The 20286-nt window shown below is 48.1% G+C and overlaps 1 protein-coding gene and 1 long non-coding RNA gene across 7 annotated transcripts in view; one reads left to right on the forward strand and one right to left on the reverse strand.

Moving 5' to 3' along the window:
• Positions 1-20286, forward strand: part of LOC107999505 (pumilio homolog 2) — a 62879-nt gene that overhangs the window by 19878 nt on the left and 22715 nt on the right. The gene's annotated exons all lie outside the window — the stretch shown is intronic.
• Positions 1-20286, reverse strand: part of LOC114577746 (uncharacterized) — a 33667-nt gene that overhangs the window by 1421 nt on the left and 11960 nt on the right. The window lies entirely within an intron of this gene.

Raw genomic sequence — 20286 nt, forward strand, 5'->3', positions numbered from 1 at the left:
TTAATAGTTCTAGAACGGCGTATTTAAAGTCTGTAGATGGTTTTCCACGCGAAGGGCGTCGCTACCGGCGTTAATTTAGCGATTGTACTGGTGACTAGGAAGAGGTTATTTTTAAGCAGCAAGCAGCTGATACTAACGAGCGGTCCAACCACCGAGCAACCCTCTTGTACGGGTTCTCGACGGACTTCCTTTGCTTTTGAAGTCGCGTTTCATTCGAACGAGCTTGCCTATCCAGGGGTGAAGGCACGGCCGGAACAACAATAGAACGGACGGAATAGTTTGCACCATTTACTAGCATTTTTTTTACCGAAATTATTATTAACACGGATTATTAACGCCGTACCGTCTTCCTCGGCTAAGGTTAATTATAGAAGATCGTAAACCGCGATGCACGCGTGATGCCGCGGCTTTCGTAATTGCAAATCAAAGTATTTACAATAGACGTTTATTTCAACGATGACTGTGCAACTTGGCAAACTTTTGACATTTACGATTTTCAATCTGGTTGATGAACAAGATCGAATGGTATTCCACGACGTTATTTAGAAGGCAACGATATATAATCCTCGAAATTCCAAGTTCGTCTCTTATTATTTTGCTTTAATTTTTTCCTTTAAAGTATAGTCGGCAGAAAAAAATAGACGCGTGTCATTTTTTTCTGCTTGCGTCATTGCTCGCGATTCTCTCTTTGCTGCTCGTTTCGATTATATTTTTATAAGTATTCGGATTCGTTTTGTTCCCCCATTGTCTAGATACGAGTGATTTATCCGCAAGTTCCGTTAAAGATATCAAGATACGATTAAATCGTGTATAATTTTGAAAATAAGTTCCGCTCTAATAAATTGAGCAGGCACACGGTCGGGGCATCCTCGCCGCAAACTTGGCTTCGAAATACGACCGACGATCGAATCTTTCCATTCTCGCGGCAACCTTGGCTAGCTTTATCCTTGAGAATCTAGCTTCATAGGACATAGCTGCTTTCATTTTTTTTCCCTCTCTCTTTCTCCTTTTCTTCTCTCTTATTTCGCTCAACGAAAAGAGACTCCTCCCTCCCTTTCGTATTGGAACTCGGTATGACCTGACGGGTTTAAAAGACGACTAGAAGGGGAATGGAGAACGATCTCGTCCTCCGGCGCAGACAAATGTATAAATCACGGAGTGACAAGTTCTCGACATCTACTTCGAATCCTATTCAGAAAATAGAACAAGCGATATATAGCCTATCCTAGCACATATTCATATTTATGCACGTTACACTGCATGTCCGAACGTTGTACGGGTGAATGTATCAAAGTGTCTTTCGTTATGAAACCTTCTTCATAACGAAAGTTGGACCGACATCCAGCAATTTCGCTTTACGCGGTTACCCACTGCTTTTTAATCTTTATCGCAACATCGTGCTCTCTCTTTCCCTCCCCCCTCTCCCCGTCGAGATTATTATTGTTGTTATTATTATAAGACGTTTCCTTATTGTTGTTATTGATATCGTAAATAATCTCTTTCGAAGGAATATCCCCCCCGACCTCGTATCGTAAGCGTTAAACGTTTAATTTAGCTTGAGAATAATACAAGTTATCGAAGTCGAGCTCGATTCGAAAGCGGTCGATTCGAAATTGGAACGGGGACCGGAAGTCGAGGACATCGACGTGTATACCGTTCACGTTGACGTCTCGTTTCAAGTATAGGTGACTCGTCTACGTTCCACATTCTTCGCTGTTTACAGCAAAACCGTTCTTCCTATTCTAGAATGTAGCTAGCTGGTTCGGATATATATATATATATACATATATATCCATTTCTCTTTCGAACAGGATTACGCGTTGAAAGATTTGACGGGCGATGTTCGATTAAAACGAAACGAAACGTCTGTTTTAAAGATAGATAGAGTTTTTGTAAGAAAATCGATAATTTCATTCCGTGACACGTGACGGCCAGATCCCCCTTTGTGCGAAATGCATCCCGCGATTCATCTGAGCGCACAGGCGCGTAAAGTGTTCGCACTTGAAGGTGTAAGCGTTTGGATAAAGAATTTGTTCAGGGATTAACGGATTAACTCGAGCTTTTTCCGCGGTTCACACCGATGTTTATTAAGAAAGTCTCTCTCTCTCTCCCTCTCTCTAGCTAGTCGCTGGTGAATATACAATTCTGGTTGGAAAAGAGGAAATCATAAATGAAAGGGGAGAAAATGCGGTGTACAAGACCTCGGGTCGTCCAACTCGTTTTCCCTCCCCCTCTGTCCGTCTCTCTTTTTTTCTTCAGCTCTCTCTCTCTCTCTCTCTCTCCTCTCCATCTTTCCGTGCGTAGCGTGCGCGCGAGCGAGCTCACGTTCCCTCTCCTCTCCCCTCCTACGGGAAATAGTACCCATCGTAGCCAGCATTGTTCCCAGGGTAAGGGCCATAGCTGCATTTTCCACGTGATGAACGAACCGCGTATGCACAGGTGCAGCTCGACTGCCATGCCTCCTGTAATCTCTTTCTTCCTTGCACGTTCGTTCTACCTTTTCGTTTCCGCACGCCTCGATGAAAACGCAAAATGTCGCACAAAGCATGCATCGAGCGGTGTACCCGGTCGCCGAGGAGGAGGAGGAGGAGGAAGGGAAAAAAAAATAGCAAACGCGCGACGCGACTTGTATTTCGCCGACGAATTCGTTATAAATTTTTATTTCTTTCCATCGTTACTTTTTCTTTCTTTCCTTTTCCCCCCTCCCTCTGTTTCTCTCCCCCTCCCATTTTCCCTTCCGCAATTAGTGCCGCATTATACGTTAAACCGGATTCCCTCCGGTGGTTGTCGTATTAATTAACACGGTGGTTCGGGTACGTGTGGCGTGTGCGGTCGCGTTTCAACGATCTCCATCGGACGTCGCGGGTTCAGAGACACGCGCACCCCCTCGCCGTCCAATATTCCCGCCACTTGAACGTTGTCCTTCGGTTTTATCCCTCTCTTTGTCGCGTCTCGCGAATATTTCCACGAACCGTTGCATGCGCTGCGCGGCTTCTTCCCGACGTAACACACATAAAAATAGAACGCTCGCGCTGCTTACGAGCGTATTACGCCGCCGTTTATGCACGCGTGCTTGCCTCCGGAGCAGCAGCGGTGTGCGATGGTACGAGAGGAGTGCGTGCACACACGAGACACGGGCTGCCCTCTGATCGCGTTATTACGCGAAGGCTCGTGCTCGTCAGTGCATGAAGCGATTCCCAGACCTCGGTCTCTTCTTTCTCCCCTTCTCTCTGTGTTTCGTTCGCTCTCCCTCTCTCTCTTTCTCCCCCCTCTTGCGTCTTCTCTCCGCTCTTCGCGTACCTCGTTCCCTCCTTTTCCCGTACGCGACCACTCCGCGCGACCTTCTCATTTTTTTCCCCCCTCTCCTCCTCCTTCTCCTCGTCATCCTCCGGAGGTAGTGGCTGGCCCCCTTCTCTCTTCTCTCTTTCTCCCTCTCTCTCTAGGTTTCGTTCGCATTTTCTCCTCTCTTCTTCCTTCTCGTTTTACTTCTTTTTCGGCCGTATACGTTCCCTTCTCGTGATCACGCGAAAAGCAGGAAGAGGAGCACGGGAAAAGAGGGAGAGAGGGTGGAGGAGGGGGAGAGAGAGAGAGAGAGCCCGTAAAGGTGTATATTATATGTATATTATATATATATATATATATATATATACATATATACGTAAATATACACGCATAGGAGCGGAGGAGGAGCATCGGGTTGTTGACTCGGTGCCCATTCAGCATAAAGTGCAATGACTTCCTCCTGATGAAAATCTGTATCATCGGCCGAAGGTTGAAGTCTTTGGGGTAAGCGCGGCGTTCTCCACCGCCGTAGCATTTCCGGTCAGAAATTCCGAGCTACTGTTCCATTCCCAGTGGGGGCTTCTTTGTCGTCGAAATATCGAGTTTCGCGAGAGCTTCGTTTTTCAGCCTTTCAGCTAGCCACGTTTCCGTTTTAAACGCTTTACCGTTCCTTTGACGAACTGACAAATATGCACGCGAACCACCCTATCCACGACCGGCTGCCTATTGTCGCTCTCAAACCATGCCTTCACCGCGCCTCTTGTTCAAGAAGTCGATACGATTGTTTACGGACCCTGAAATTCTTCGCAGAAAACGGGTTTATCCCCTCTCTGTCTTTTTGCCTCTCTCTCTCTCTCTTTCCTTTCTGTCCGATATTCCATCAAACTCGTCGAATTTTATGCGGGGATCCGAACGCAACGATGGAGTTTCTAAATGTCAGTCGTTCCGATTTTCCTTGGATCGGATTATGGGTTTTGTTTGGATTCGAATTTTGGCCAGCGAATCGACTTCGTTGTTTCATCGTTGGTACAGTTTTACAAATAATCGCTAACGCTGCCTCAAATTGCCTGACGATATGCTCGAACAAGCCAAGTGCTTGTCACTCATTCGACGATATTTTTGGTAGACTTACATAATCGGCCATACTTACGCAGCAAACCATCCCTCCTTATCCCTCCCTTCCTCATCTATGGCCCGTTCCTCAATTTTTCACGCTAGCTGACTCACTTTGGCATAGCCAACCACGGAAGCCGTGTACACCGCTCTACATATATATATATATATATATATATATATATATATATATATATATATATATACCTACGCGTTTCGGTCCACAAAGGAATTTGTCCCGTTTGTTATATTAAATTTTCCATACTTCAACTTCATCGTTCACGCCTCATTATTCCGCGTAGGTTTTTTTTTAAGTTAATTTTTTTTTTTTTTTAAATAGAACTCAAAACAATTTTCATTCTCTTCCCTCCTCCCTGCTCATTCAACGCGCACATTCGACCGATGCGATTCCATCGTATCGTCGTTTCTTTTTCTTTTGCTTTCTTTCTTTCTAATTATCGATCGAACCAGCCTTAACATTGACGAGCTTAGTTAGCCGCGAAGTTCGCAGGTGGCAGGCAACGTCGTGTTCCTCGAGTGAGCGCAACTGTACGCGCGTGTTGGCTAATCGGAAACAACAAGGATTAGCAAATCCACGGCGAAGTAGCGTGATAGAGGCTGAAGCAATTAGGGACGGCAAGAATGTGCGCACCATTTCCTTACCTCGACCAATTACACCGTGCTTTCATCGGAAGGCTACACTCCAATTAGACATAATCTACTTCGCTCCCGCTACACGCCTTCTATAAACTACTGTTCCCGACAGATTTATTAAACAACGATCCGTTTGTCGGATTCGTATCATTTCACGGTAATCTTCGTAATTAATCGAAAAGTGATTCATCCGATTTCGAGCGAGTTAGAAAAATCCAAATTCCTCCTCTCCCATTTTTTTTCTTTTTCCTTTTTCTTTTTCTTTCCTCCTGTTCGCATTTCTGCGATCGTCGAGAAGGAGCAGTAACTCGCGCTCCAACAACGCGTCGCGCCTTCTCTCATTTTTCCGGCATCCGTCCGAGTTTCATCGTTTTACCGGAAGTTTATGTAAGCGTCTCGCGCGCGTCGCGTTCGCCGACGCGGAAACCGAGCGAATGGGTCAAAGGATCTCGCCACCTCCGGGACCAGTCTCCTGGAAGACTACCGTCTCGGCAATTAAGTGGAAGGATCCGATCTTTTCAGACACACGCTACCCGTGAATTTTCCTCGCTCCCTCGCTAACTCTCGGGGATCGAATTTCGCAGACAAGAGAACTCGTTTGTGTTTCGCTTTTCCCGAATCGCAACGCGAATCTAATAATTACCTCCCTTTTGTTTTTCCATCGCGAGGGAATATCGATTCCAACTTCTCATCCACGTTTGGAAAATCTTTCGAAGATTGCCTTTTTTCTTTTTTTTTTTTTTACGAATTCGCGCGTAATTTTTGCGCAAACAAACCGTCTTTGATTACCGATATTCGATAATTCTTAACGATTTTCAACGTTCGTTTACGAGTCACTCGAAATTCTTCTTTCAACAGCTGTTAATTCGTGTATTTTAGGCGTCGTAATATTCTTCCGTGTCTCCCCGGCATTTTCGGTGTCAAGCCGATTATTTCCCCGGAGGCCGAAATTACCACGTAATTCCTCACTCTTGCCTTCGCTCTCTTCTAAGCCCGTTAATAGGTCGTAGGGAAAGGTCAGGGTTGATGTTGGTTGGAAATTTGTCCGAGTATCGTGCGATCTCCCCCACCCTGCGTGTTACTCTCTCCGTCTTTTTCTCGCGGGAAAGCTCTTTCGCTGATGACTCATCCGAATATCCGTGGAATGTTTGCTCGAAACGTCGATTGAAAAAATGCACGGCGTCGGCGCTTTTCAAGATATTTTCGTGTCCCGCGTTCGCGTTCGTCCAGGGAACACCGACAACATTTTCAATCGAAGCTCTCGTAGGCTAACTCTTTCCTTTTTTTCGTGCAAGGGACGTATAAGGGAGAAGTTAATTAATACCGACACTGGTACTCGTCCCGCCACGATATAATATCAACGAATGCTAAGAACACGAGTTTTAATATTGCTTTGTCATGCGACACTTCTTCAAGACGAAAATGACACTTGGTCCCGTGTTATTAATGAAACGAGAGAGATCATTAGTCTTAGAAGAACAGCCTCGTGGTGGATCCTAATTAAAACCACCGGATCACCCGCGGAGTCGAATCTAGGCTAGAAACCTAGAGCTTCAAGTAGCCTCTCCACCTTCACCTCCAGCCTTGCCTCAACGTGTGACCACCCCGCGCGTCTTTCGCGCCCCCTCCCCTTCCATCCGCAACATCCAGCTCATCTCGAGCGTGGAAACACAAAGCACAAACGCCCTGAAATCGTGACCAAGTGCAAACTCCAGAAACCGACGGTGCTCAAAAAAACACCGATTCCGATCTTTCGTTGTGTTAATCATCGAGAAGCAAATAAAAAACGATCGAGCGAGTTACGTAAGCAATCGAGGTAGGAGGAAGACCGTTTTGAAAACGTTTCGACCGGCCATTCTCCCGATAACTGGTCGTACGAGCGGCAATTTCGATGTTTACGTTCTTGCATCGATTACTCGTTTTATCGATCGCTCGTTAAAGAATTTCAGTCGTGATTACACCCCGCCGCTGGAAAGAGAGAGAGAGAGAGAGAGAATTCAAAGGGTGGAAAATTCCAAGTGTGTTGTCGCTTGATCGGCGTTTATCACCTTTTTTTTTTTTTATTATTATTTTTCCTCGGCGAAAGACTCTTTAAAAACCACCACTTCCTGCGGTGGTTGGGAACGCGTTTGTTGCACCGTCGTCACGGGTGCATGTGCACACAGGTAGCCGAGCGAATGGATCTGCAAGTGTAAGGCAATCGGTAACTATATTTTTACACGTATGCCGCGTTCAGCTGGAAATTTTTTTCTTATAATAAAAGATCCTAGGGTGTGCGGCGGGCAGCGTTGCCGTGTTTCACAAGGGTTGGTAAGGGTCGAGGAGAGAGAGAGAGAGAGAGAGAGAGAGAGAGAGAGAGATATCGTATGGAGAAACGGCGAGAACGAGGAGAACCTCGCGGCACCTAACACGCGAACTCGCGTGCTCGTCCATCCCTCGGAATCTAGAGGTTCTCAACTTTTCCATAGTGGGAATCGAATCTCGTAGGTCGATTCATACATCCCTGCGATACACCTCCCTGCGGGGGTCAAAGACATCGATCCGATCCACTCTCGTGTCGCGAGACGACGAAATACATCTCGAGAAAATAGCGAATATCGTAGGTTAGAGGGATGGGGATCGCTTTGGAAACATCGAATCTCTTTTTTTCCCTTCCCGAGTGAATAGAACAGAGGAAACGTTCGGAGAGGAGAGGCCCAATTTTTCTCGACTACTTTCTCGGTAGATATGGAATGGTAATATCGCGTTTATTACTGACCCCGTTCCTTATCGCGTATAATATCGCCCTCTATATTATTTCCTCGCGTATTAATTAAACGTGTATATAATATATTATCGGTTCGAGGTTGGGGGAGGAGTGGGTCGGTTCGTCGTTTCCTTCGTTCGTTTTTTTCCGATCGAAGCCACGAATTTTGTCGGGTGGCGCTGGAGAGAGAGAGAGAGAGAAGAAAAATAGAAGAGACGACGGGTGCGGAATACCGAGCGAGTATTCCTTTTCGGCTCGACGATTCAGCTTTCAACGTTCTTTCGTTACCGTGGCGTTGATTTCACGCAAATACGCGACATCGGGGATGCACGAGTGGCGTCGCGTTGCATAGTCCGTCACTCGCAAGGTGAATTACGTTGAGGGTTGATTTTAATTCGGCGGCAACGACGAAAAGGGACGACTCATTGACCATGCCTCCCCTCCCCCCATCCCTCGCTCGAGCGTGTTTTCCAACGGAACTCGGATGCAAAGCTCTTTTCAGAAATCAGGCTAGTTTAACGGATACCGTCCTGACGGTTGCCGGTCGCGTATATCCGTGCAATGTCGCTTCTCGTGTGTGCACATTTGTACTTTGCTCGTGCCCCCTCCCTCCCCTCTTTCACGAGCAGCTATATATTCTCATGGGCAAACGTATTTGCGCATTTATGTATATGGAAGCACCAAGTTGCTGATATGTAAATAATAGCTGCTGCAAGCTACGGTTGGATAGGGGGTATGAATAGCCCTCTCCCCTTTTCGATTGCCTCTCCTCCTTTTCTTCGCCGATACGTCGAGCCTTCTTCCCGTTCCATTCCTCGCTACATTCTCTTTTCCCCTATAATTACTTCTTTTTATTTTTTTTTTCCCCCCCTCCTCCTATAACTATCCATCGGTTTTCCCGGTTCTCAGTTTCTGTTTCTCCCACTCGATCTTCGATCAACTCCGCTTCCCTGTCAGCCCACTTCTCTCTTCCCTTCCCCCTTTCCATTTCTCTCTTTTCTTTTCCCTCCTTCTTCTTTTTTTCTCTTCTTTTTTTTTTTAACTATTACCCACTGTCTTTTTTTTCCTCTTCGTCTCCGAGCTACCCTCTCGCTCGCACTCTTCCTTTCTCTGCACCGCTCTCCTTCTCCGTCGTGTTGTGTATTTTCCTCCTTTTTTCTTTTATAACACTCCCCTCCCCTCCCCTCCCCTCCCCTTCCCTGTGGCCGCTTCTGTGTCGGTGGTTCCCATCTCTCTCTTTGTCACTCCCCGCACAACTCCACGGTGTGTCGCCGTATCCGTACGTACGTACGTGTGTGTGTGTGTGTGTGTGTGTGTGGCCGCAAAAGGGAAAGGGGGAGAGCTCCCTGTAGACAATAGGCTGTTGGCTACGGGCGACGACAATGTGCCGGCTGCGCAAGAAAGAGGGCTGCCTTCGCCCGTCTGCTTTCCTCTCTTGCCACGCTCTCGTTTCTTCTCCTCCGCGCTTCTCCTTCCTCTCTACCCGCTCCCTTTCGGCTCTTCACCGGCCCTGAGAACCCTCGAGGTGGTACAGCGTACATCAAAATTAAGGCACGGCCAATTAAAGTCGCGCCAAACGCGTTCCCTCCTCCCCTCTCCCCTTCCTTCCTTCAGGCCCGACCTCAACGAAGCCGAGGACGTGGTTGCACCCTCCGTTTCCTCGTGGAAGTAGAATAGGGAAATTTTCACGGGCGCGAAAGGAAAGTTGGCGCGATCTTTAGCCCGCGTATTCGGATCGACGATATTCTCGACATTCTTGCGAGGAGCAGGGGGACACGGGGGAGAGAAAGAGAGAGAAAGAAATGTTGCTCGATGCCTCGTAATAATAACGCTCGGCCGCAAAAGCGGTCTGCAGCTTTTCTAAACTTGTCAGGTCGACGTGAAAATCGATATACGCACGAGGAAAGAAGAGAGATGAGGGAGAGGTGGTGGTAAATGGGAATGAAAAGAGAGGAGAAGAGAGGGAAAGTGAGAGAGAATTTACGTTCGTACTAGTTTGCAGTCAATTATTGGCATTTAGGAGAGACACACACACATATATATATATATATATATTTGTATGTATGTAGGTCTGCGTTTTAAATCTAACCCAGTGTTAACCCTTCCCCACGTGCCACGGTTCGATCGAAGGGGAAACAATGCCAGGAATATTGTAGGCCAATTGATTTTATTTTTTCCTCCCTCTTTCAAGGGATCACCGGTGTTACGTTTTTATCCTGCCCTCTGTTATCCAGGGATACCACGATATCATCATTCCGGAATACCTTTCAGTTTCGCTCAGAGACTTGATTCATCATACTACGTCACCGCATTCGTGTCACGAGCACGATTTTCCCCGGGGGATGAAATTTTCGATCTTCGATTCGTTACCTCTCTCTCTCTTTCTCTCTCTCTCCTCCCCCTCCTTTTCCTTTTATTTTTTTCTCTTCCCATTTTCTCCATTTCCCGCATTCCATTCGCGAATGCTTGCACGAAACGTGAAACAGGAAACAGCCGAAATGAAACGATCTTTGTTTCTTTCTCTCTTTTTCTCTCTCTCTCCCTCTTCATTCTTTCGTTTCTTGCATCCGACCTCTAGACGTCGTCGTTCCCGCCGCCGTGCTAATACTTCTAGTTACTTTTTTCACCTGCGAGCAAGTTTCTGATCTTCGTGCAAACCTCTCGACGAGCCGGGGCGACAGGGGGCAGGCAGGCAGGCAGGCAGGCAGGCAGGCAGGCAGGCAGGCAGGCAGGAAGGGCAAGCAGGGCCGTAGTTTGGGGCGAGCCTGTCCCCTCTTGGTGTATGCCAAAGCACGAAGGGGGTAGTAGTCATCTTCTTTTGAATCTCGTGAAACTCGCGCGCGCGCGCGCCCGCCTTTGTCTCACCCTCGTCCAAGTGCAGGTGGTTGGGGCGACACAGGGCCGTACACTCGAAAGCACTTGGACGGGAAGAGGGACGGAGAGGGAAGATGGATGAGAGTGAGGGAAAGAAGAAGGCTAGAGAGGATAGAGAGAAGGGTGCCTCGGGGACAGGGAACGTCTGTCAATATTGGAAATTACATGCAAAGTCTCGTGCTACTTTCACTGGGCAACTGAATTATTCAGAATAACCATAGAGCCAGCCCATGGCCGTGCGGACCATCGAGGGGGGTCGCGATGTCGCGTCGCGCAGGATCTTCTTAACCCTTGCCGGCTTCCTACTCGCGAGAAAAATTTCATTTCCCGTCCCAATAGGTCGCCGTGAATGAGAAACTCACGAGGCTCGTCTTCACCGTGGAAACAAACGAGCCTCGATGCTTTAATATTCCAGCGGCTGCCTTTATCGGCTGTCCGTTAATTGTAAAACGGATTCAAACTTTCCCTCGATCGAAAAGGGGGGAGAGGGAAATTCGTCGCTCGATTATTCCTCTTTGTAGAAACGTTCGTGCGTTCTTGAGCCGTGATGATGTCTGATGACGTCTCGCGAGGTTTCGACTCGCGGCGAAGAAGAGAGAGAGAGGAAAAGGGAAACGAACGAATCGTCGAATGGAAGCGCAAAGTTGAGCAGACAAACGCGATCGCGTCGCTCGGTTCACTTGGAATCGAAATGAGCGCAATTAAAAACCGAAATTTAATCGCGCGCGGGAACGATCAGAGACACTCGAGCGCGTCGTAACGTTGCTCAATGGGAATGGACGAATTCCCTTCACGTTTGCGTGTACGAAGCGTGTACGAATGTTTGAGGAGGAATGGCCGGATTCACGAGGTTTGCCGTATCCTCGTCAAAGAAGCGGATGAAAGCGGAGTCGAAGGCCCTTCGAAATCGTCGAATTGCAGTCTCTTCTCCCTTCAATCGGGAATGGAGGAGGAGGGCTGGAAGGGAAGGAGGGCCCTCCCGGTGCAATCTGTTTGCCGAGTAACGATCGTCGAGAAATGTTCTTCTGAAACGCGCAGAAAAAATCGTTTGGGAATGGGGAAAAAAACGCGATCGGTTACGAGAAACGCGGCTTCCTCTCCTCGCCGTGCACCCGCGACGCGTACGCGCGAACGAGCCGCGTCGCGACGATTAATCGGTCATTAATTCTCGGTCGATCGGTTTTGCGTGTTTGGAAATAGGCAAGGCGAATCTCTTGCCGCGAAATCGTGGCTTTGTCGTGTCCTCGGCGAAAGAGGAGTCCACGGGGAGGGAAGAGAGAGAGAGGGTGAAGAAGTCTCCGAGGGCTGTATTCTCGTTGGATCTTGTGCTCCACGAGTAGAACGAGCCGTCTGGCTCGTTGGCGCGACTGAGATCGGAGCGAATCACGGTTGGAGGAAAGGAGAAAAGGGTTTCTAGTGAAAAAGGAAGAGAGAGGGAGAGAGCGAGAGAAGGATGAGTGGGAAGGGGAAAGAGTAGAAGACGGAAAGAAGGAAAAAGCGAAAGAAGCGAAGGAGTGAGAGATAGAGCGAGAGGGAGAGGGAGGGAGGGAGAGAGAAGGAGACGGATGCACGAGTAGCGAGCGGGATGGAGAGAGAGAGAGAGAGAGAGGGAAAAGAGGGAGAGAGCGGGGAGAACGATCGCGAGGAGTAGAGCGAGAGAGGGAGCTGTGATGGGGAAAGAAAGAGACTGGGATGGAGAGGAACGGAGAGGCGAAAGGAATGATAGAGGGAGAGAAAGAGAGCGGGAAAGGGAGGAAGAGAGAGGGGTGTACGCGTCACACCGGCCGCGTCGCGTCGCGTCACTCAAAGCTCGGGCCATGGGAGCGAGGAGGCTCGAGAGGAGGCAGTCAGTTCTCAACTGCCTTTCTATGCGGCAACCGTTGCGAGCGCGGCTTAAGCCCGGATCACGCTGGACTTAACGGCTCGCTACGGAGAACCGGCCTTCTTCTTCTTCTTTACACCGCTTTCGTCGAAGCACACTTGGATACCACCGAGGAAGCTCGAACAGCTTGAAAACGCATTAACCAAGGACACGGGGGAACGTATTATTACTCGTCGCGTGTTCTATTCAACGAAGAAACATCGCGGTGTGACAGAATGACTGTGACTTCTATCTCGAAGGTGTAGAGCCACCGTCTGGTCTTCCGTGTTTAAGCCGCGTAATCTCGTGCCTTCTCTGCGATCTTTCTTTTACTTTTTTTTTTTTTTTCCCCTTCCCTTCTCCCCGTTTCCTCCTCGTTGTTACTCGTTCGTACTCGGAGTCGTAAGTGTCTGGTCGAGCGATATCGCCGTTTTTACACAGTGTGCAATTTTCGGGAGTGTGTGCAAGAGTAAGGGAGCAAGGGACCACGTGGTTCCGTGTAATTTCCGTATCTATATCGCTTCTTTTTTGACAGTGCGATCGGAACGGTGTATCGCCGAGAGCGATGTTCACGATCATCGAGTTGTCGAGCGAAAGATCGTTCTAACGGAACAGTGATCGCCAGCGGATCGAAAGGGGAATGCCTGCCGCGCTGGTTTACCGCAAAATTTCACCGATCCGCCGTTTCCCTCTTGAACTTGGTGACTTTTAGAAAAAAGAGAAAAAAGGAAGAAAAGGGAAAAGAGGGGGGAAAAAAAACATGAAATCGGATTCTGGAATCGATTGAAAAAAGTGTTCGTGAAAAAAGGAAAGGAAAAGAAAAGAAGGAAAGAAGTGGAAAAAGGGAAGGAAGGGAGGAGAAGAAAAGAGAAGAAAATAGAAGAGAGTGGGGAAAAAGTTCCTTCTACTATTTCTCCTCACGGTGAATTTAGTGCGCGCGTGTGTACGTGAACGTTCTATAGATTCGAGGCGATTATCGGAGCGGACGCGATAATAAATGCTAGCGTCTCGCGAAGCCCCGTCCGTTGGCTGAGCGGGAGAGAAGGATTAGGGGGAGAAAAAGAAGAGCGGAGGAGGAAATCTCAGCCCTGGGTCAGAAAATATGGTCGTGCTCGAGCTGGAGACCGTGTATGCCCAGGCTGCCCCCCATACGAAATTGCTGAACAAGCGTTTCGTTGGGGCACACCATTGGCTGGGCCCTCTCAAGGAGGCCCTGGTCGCTCGACTCGCGGCTGACAAGGTACAGACTTAATCCACTTGCTCCGCATTTACGCGCCCGGCTCGAAGGAAGGGTTGCGCGCGATCTTTCGAAACAAGCGCTTCGGCGGAGGAGTGATCGACGATCGATCACACCCCTCTTTAACGTCCTTTTCCTTTCCTTTCTCTCTTTACGACTTCCTCTATACCCGATTTTGAACGTCGCCGCGAACGATATTTATAAGCGGTCAGGATTCCTGCCCGATGCACTCATCAGCTGGCATTAGACAAAAACGTTCATTGAAGATTTCGTCGGCGAGGGGGACTGCTCGACGACGAGCCGCGGCGCGAATGTTATTTATAATGCGCGTCGGGACCGCGAAACGTTTTCTAATCCCGTGTGTTCCACGGCCGAAAAATCGAGGAAGCGAGGAGAAAGGAGCGGAGGAGGAGGAGGAGGAAAGTGGATTCGTTCGAAGTAATAAAGGGATAAATCGTGTTTCGCGCGGCGTGGATCGAGGCAGCGGTTTTTTCTCTTTCTTTTTCTTCTTTTTTTTTTTTACGCGACGCGAGTTCTCATCGGCGGCGCGGAAAAGCTCGAGGCGCAACCGTTTCTAGGCACAACCGTGTGTAACATCGATGCTTTAATCAACGCCACGGTGCACGGTTAATCTCGATCGATTTTTTTCTTCCTCTCGCGCCGCTTGCCGCCAATGAAACGAACGAGATCGGTTACGTCCAGTTTCCGAACGGTTTAACCATTGCCGAGCGCCGGGGCTGTTGCTATCCGTCACGCGCGCTATTTTCGATGGGCGAGCAATAAAAAGTTAGTCTATTAAATATCTAAACTTTTCCCGTTAATGAGGTTGCTAATATGTGTATCGGCGCACGTTTAACTGTATTAGGTCAGGAACGTGCATATGCGCATACCGTGCCCTCCTCCTTCTCCCCCCTCTCCCGTCCCTCTCCCTCCATCGCGATACATCCGAGCAGATATAATCGAGTAACCTGCTTTAACCTCGAATAACACGCGTCCTGATTTAAGAATTGCATCTCCGATAAACAGAGGGGAATATAATTCGTCCTGCGGTTTATCGTACCCGATAATAAATTTACTCGAATTTTTTATTCTCGAATTAAAGTCAACGTAGTAGAAGTGAAGGGGGGGAAAAAAAAAAAAAAATAAATAAATGTAGGGAACTGGAGGAAAGATCGAGGTTCTCGATAAACGAGTTATACTTTTCACCGTTGTGTTAACCGAAAAGATGGAGCGTATGTTAGTGTGACGAGGAGAAATCGAAGTCGCGGACACGGACACAGACTTTCCGCGAATCACGGAGCCGATGTTCAGCGACACGTTTCGCAATTCTGAGTCGAAAGATACTCTCTTCTCTTCACGTTCCGATTACCGGTTACACGGTACGTCCACGGTATTTCTCTTCTCTCCTCCCTCGGAGGAGGGGGTGGAGAAGGAGAGGGATTTTTTCCGGGGGAAGAAAATTGGTTCTGTGGATGTCGCCGCCGCCGCCGCGGTTCTTAATTCACCCTCGTGGAAGGGAAGAAAGAAGGAAAGAAAGAAAGAAGGAAAAAGTAGAAAAGAGAGAGGGAGAGAAGAATCGAGAGGGAGGAACTCAAAGCGGAAGACCGTGAGACACTCGATAATTAAGAGAGAAAACGAATACGGGAACTGCGGTGTTTTATCCCGCAGACACGACGACAGTTTTCAACGGAACTCGTGGAAAACGAACGGTTGTTTCGCGTTTACGAGTTCCTTAATCCTCGGTGTGACGTTCGCACACCGAGCGAGTGTGTTGCGGCGTCGTGTACCGTGTGTTAACCGAGTTTAAAAATTTTTCGTCGATCACAGCGCAACTCGATCCCACCTCCTTGGAATACTAATCGCGCGAGGAGATCCTAAGCGAGCTTGTGTTTGCGGTACCTCGCATATTTTTATCTTTTTTTCCCTCCCCTCTCCTTCTTTCTCTCTCTCTTTTTTTCTTTTTTCTTTTCTTTTTTTCCACGTTCCACCACCGGCGACCGCGTCGTTAAAAAGTCTTACGAAGCAGAAATCCGGTTACGTATTGTTCGTCTGCGCGAAATTTAAGCGTGCAATTTTTTTTTTTTTTTTTTCTTTCTTTTTTTTCGGTCGAGGCACAAGCTCGCAAGGAAAGCGACGACCATCTAGGCGCGCGACGACTTCCCGCCGCATTAATTCGATTCAACCGCCGTGCCTCTATGAACGGTAATTAATAATACAAGCTGCGCGGGATTCCTAAGTTCGTACAATGTAGTTGTCTTAATTAACGCCGATTAATTAAGTGACTCGATTGCGCGTTGGTTTTCGAAAGCACCTCTCTCGAACCACCATCACGCTTTTAATCTACCGATCCGTTGCGTGCGCGATGCGTCAAATTCACATTTATGCATAACCGTGTTAGAAGAGGAACGACTGGTTGGCGTTGTCGAATCGTCGTTTCTACCAGGGGAATCTTATGAAATGGAAATACGGAGGGGGGGATCGATAAATGTTCGGTGTTTGGTTAGACCTGTCCGTCTCTCTGCCCGTCCGCTTTCGATATTAACGATGTTTGGAGTTTCGCGACACATTAAGTTCGACTATACACAATTGTTCGTTAAATCGGTCGATATAATCGGATGCGATCTTCTTATCAACGGAGAACTTTTTCTTTTCTTTTCTTTTCTTTTCGTAATTAGCATTTGGACAAATAGAGCTCGCTCTTACGTGAACGTGTCATGCCAGACGTATGGCCGAGTGTCTTTGATAACCTCGGTGAAAGCGCACGCGATATGCTAATATCCTCGATACTTCCGACACGCGGCCGCTCTCGAACGTGGCGCGGCGACGAAATAGCACTCGAAACGAGCACCGAGATTCCTCTCCTCTTTCGTCGATACTTGCAGTACTCAACCGTGACCTTACCAAAACTACCTCCGTATCCTCCACTTTTCCTCTTTTTTCCCTCCCCCCTCGCTTCAGATCGCTCGAACGTTCTTCTATTCATTTTTTTCCCCCGGGATCCTTCACTCGATTTCGTTTCCATTTCGCGTCCCCTCCCAGCGCCGCGTTTATCACCGCCGCATATAATATTCGAATCATTTACCATCGCGATAACAGCGGGAAAATGTGTTTTATCAACGCGTAAATGTTTAAGCAGTCGGGGCGAGCTTTAGCCACGATTTATCTCGTTGCTCGCGTGCAAACACCGCATCGTGTTTCGCCGCATACTTTATAATACCTCTCCAATATATTTGTCTTCATCCAGAACTGTTTCCGTCACGGTTTTTCCGCCGCGGTTTCTGCGCGCGAACTCGCCGTTTTCCCCATTGACGACGACTCTCTTTCTCTCTCTCTCGCCATGTGTCTCACACGAAGGAAATGTTGTAAGGCGCATTGTTCGTCGTGTGTATATATATATATATCCTCTCTCTCCGCGTCGATGATATCGCGCGCACGATAATGACGCCGATTAGAATTTTCAACAAACCGGTTATAATATTAAATAAATAAAATCGCGGCGGTTCGGGAGCGAGATAATTGGAAAATTTTTGTTTTTCAAAACTCCGCTCGACTTTTGACATTGGATATTTTATTCGGAGAGGGAGGGAGAGGGGAAAAAAGGGGTGGCGACGCGGAGAGAAGGTGTACGCAGTGTAGCGTGACTTAATTCGTAACGACGAAAGTCGCAGGGAACATAGTTTACCATAATTCCACCTTTTACCCCCCCGAGCTTCTTCCATCCACCGACAGTTTTCCTCTCGTTCCACCTTTTCACCCGCAGTCTTCGTCTATGGAAATTTAATTATCACGCTGGCTGCCCCTTTCTCTCAACGATGCACACGATAATGATTTTCCTCTATACTCTCCATAATCATTCTGCCACCTCCCGAGAGGAGAGGGAGAGAAAGAGAGAGAAAAAGATGGTCGCCATCGTCGTCATCGGTGGAACAGATTCTCTTCTTTTCCTCTTTGCGTCTCTCTCTTTCCTTCTGTCTCTTTTCTTCTCGGAGACGTCGCGACGCGAAGACGATATACGAAACCTCTACCTCGTTCTTGGCTTCCTTCGTCCCTGAAAATCTAATTATTGCCCCACCTTGAGCCGGTGTACTGGCCGTACTCGCCAGCACGCAAAGTAGTTCCCGATCCTAATCTGGACAAAAGAACCTCTATATACTGTGTGTATATATATTATATTATGTGTATATTTTGTTACATATATATATATATGTAATGCCAATTCGTTGCTGCGCGAAGGTTGGCGCGTTTGACCGCGTTTCCCGTGCAGACACGTCGATTCTCCCATTCGAGAATCAAATTTAAAGTTCTACGGGAGGAGAAAGGGGAGGGGGCAAAGAAATATATATCGAAGTTAGCGTATGCCCGAGCCCGAGGTGAAAACAAATGAACCTCGTAAAACGAAGTTAACGCCACGCCTCGGTTTCGAGGTATACCGAGCTCGATTTACGTTTACCCCCATTGTGGGGAAAAGTTAAATTCTTCCTAATTGGTCCGCGAGTTGCGCCTACCAGCCTCTTTTCGCCTCTTTTCACCACTTTCCCTCCACCGCGCTGGAAATTTAATTATCGCGCCGAGCCCGATTTACGCATAACGTCCCCGCAACTCTCCCTATAAAACAATTCCATTCCACCGGATTTCTCTCTCTCTCCAACTTCTTTATCCTTCTCTCTCGATCCCTTCTTTCTTACTTCGCGGCATGGTGTGCGCATGCATGCATGTATGTATGCGTGTACGTAAATTAGCGGCAATTTCGAAACGCGCGGGAATATTTCGTTACGCGAGGCAAGGTTGGCGCGACGCCGTTGGAGGAGTCGTGCGATTAATCGTTTTGGGATGAAGACGTACGAAAGCTGTTGGCCGGATAATCGTGGAATCGTTCGATAACGAGATGACGCTTGATAGATACGATCGATGGAAGGGAACGATTGGTCGGCAGTTGATCCGCGTTTAACGCCAATTGGATTTCAGGAATCCTATAGGGAATATGTACATATATCGGAGCATATCGAGGCGCGTCAATGGCGCGTGCTTCTCGAATGGTCGGGTTTTCCGGCTCCTTTCGTCGTCTTTCAAAACCCTCTTCTTCCGCGATTGGTATATACACAATTCTACTCGGTGGTTAGTCTAACCGCGAGCCACGATTCTCGATGGAATGCTAAGAACACAGTGGAGGGCTTCTCGAGCCCCCTTTTTCTTTCCCCTCTCGCCATCTCCTCCCCTGCCCGTCTTTCTTCGATACCGTTGCATCGGCTATTGCACAAACCGCTCGCTTCTTGCCTCAGAGACCCGGAACTCGAGGAGTTCTCAAGAAGACGACGATCCTTTCAGCTCCCAAGTATGCCAACCAGGAAAAAAGAGAATCTATTTCGATAAACCCTCCCCCTCCTCTCGTTGTAATCGGCCTCGGATTATTAAACGTCCGGACGACGGGGGCGAAGTTTAAAGTAATAAGCCTCCTCTTCCTCTCTTCTTCTCCTTTTCTGCTTTCTTTTTCCCCCTTTGCGCGGCACCAGAGATTATTCTTATCGCGTTAACGATCAAATGTCGTCGATATCGTCCCCGCCGATTGCATAAGATATTTCTGCGCGCGCGATCAGACGCGACCCAATTCGCGAGGTGGCCAGTGAAGCGAGCCGAGGCGAACTCGCGTTTTCGCGTACTTCACCGGTTAAGTCATCGAGCCATCCACCTCTCGAGTTCTCTCTATCCGGAGAGACGCGGAGGTTGCAACTCGTGGTACATTCAGTAACGACCTTTCCTTTGCAAACGAGAGAGGTCTATTTATACGCCTCGCAGGATTTATGCAGCGACTGCCAATGTCAACATGTTCGATTGTGCGCGGGAAACGAGCCACTTTCAACGCGTGAAAACGTGCATTCCCCGAGTGATTTAACCTGTCCCTTTTCACAGTGTATATATATATATGTATATAATTTCCTCTAATAATTTATCAATAGTCGTCTCTTCGTCGCCCATTGAAATATTTATTATCTAGTGTTATCTAGTAGAAAATTATCTACTCTCCCGATCGAGCAATTTATTATCCGATCTATCGGATGATATCGATTTTTTTCTCGATATCGAGAAAAAAGAAGAAAGAAAAAAGGGGAAAAGTGCAGCACGAGGCGATTAGATCGATGGACGCGAAACGACGAGGACAGCCGGCCACGTTCTGCACGTGATCCACACGTATGCGCGCGATTCCGCGCGATCGATAGGAAACGTTGTGCTCCACGTATTTCGACGCCGTTTTCCTTTCCGGAACGGGAGCCACTTGTAGATGCATCTGGCAATTTCTATGGTGCATTGTCTGTGCAACGCAACGGCATTGACTAGCCAGAAAACCAACCAGCTGTCGAGGACCGTGAGCTTGTAACCGCGCTTTCGTTATTCCCGCCTTCCTTTTGACACGTTTCGTCCTTATCTACTTCCGCGTCCTTTTCGCCGTGAAAGTGTTTCGAGCGCGATCGATCGTTGCTCGCTCGCTTTTCCACGTTTTCCGCCTCCTCCTCCTCCTCCTCC

This window comes from Apis cerana, linkage group LG10 (genome assembly GCF_029169275.1).
Source record: "Apis cerana isolate GH-2021 linkage group LG10, AcerK_1.0, whole genome shotgun sequence".
In the NCBI taxonomy this organism is placed as follows: Eukaryota; Metazoa; Arthropoda; class Insecta; order Hymenoptera; family Apidae; genus Apis; species Apis cerana.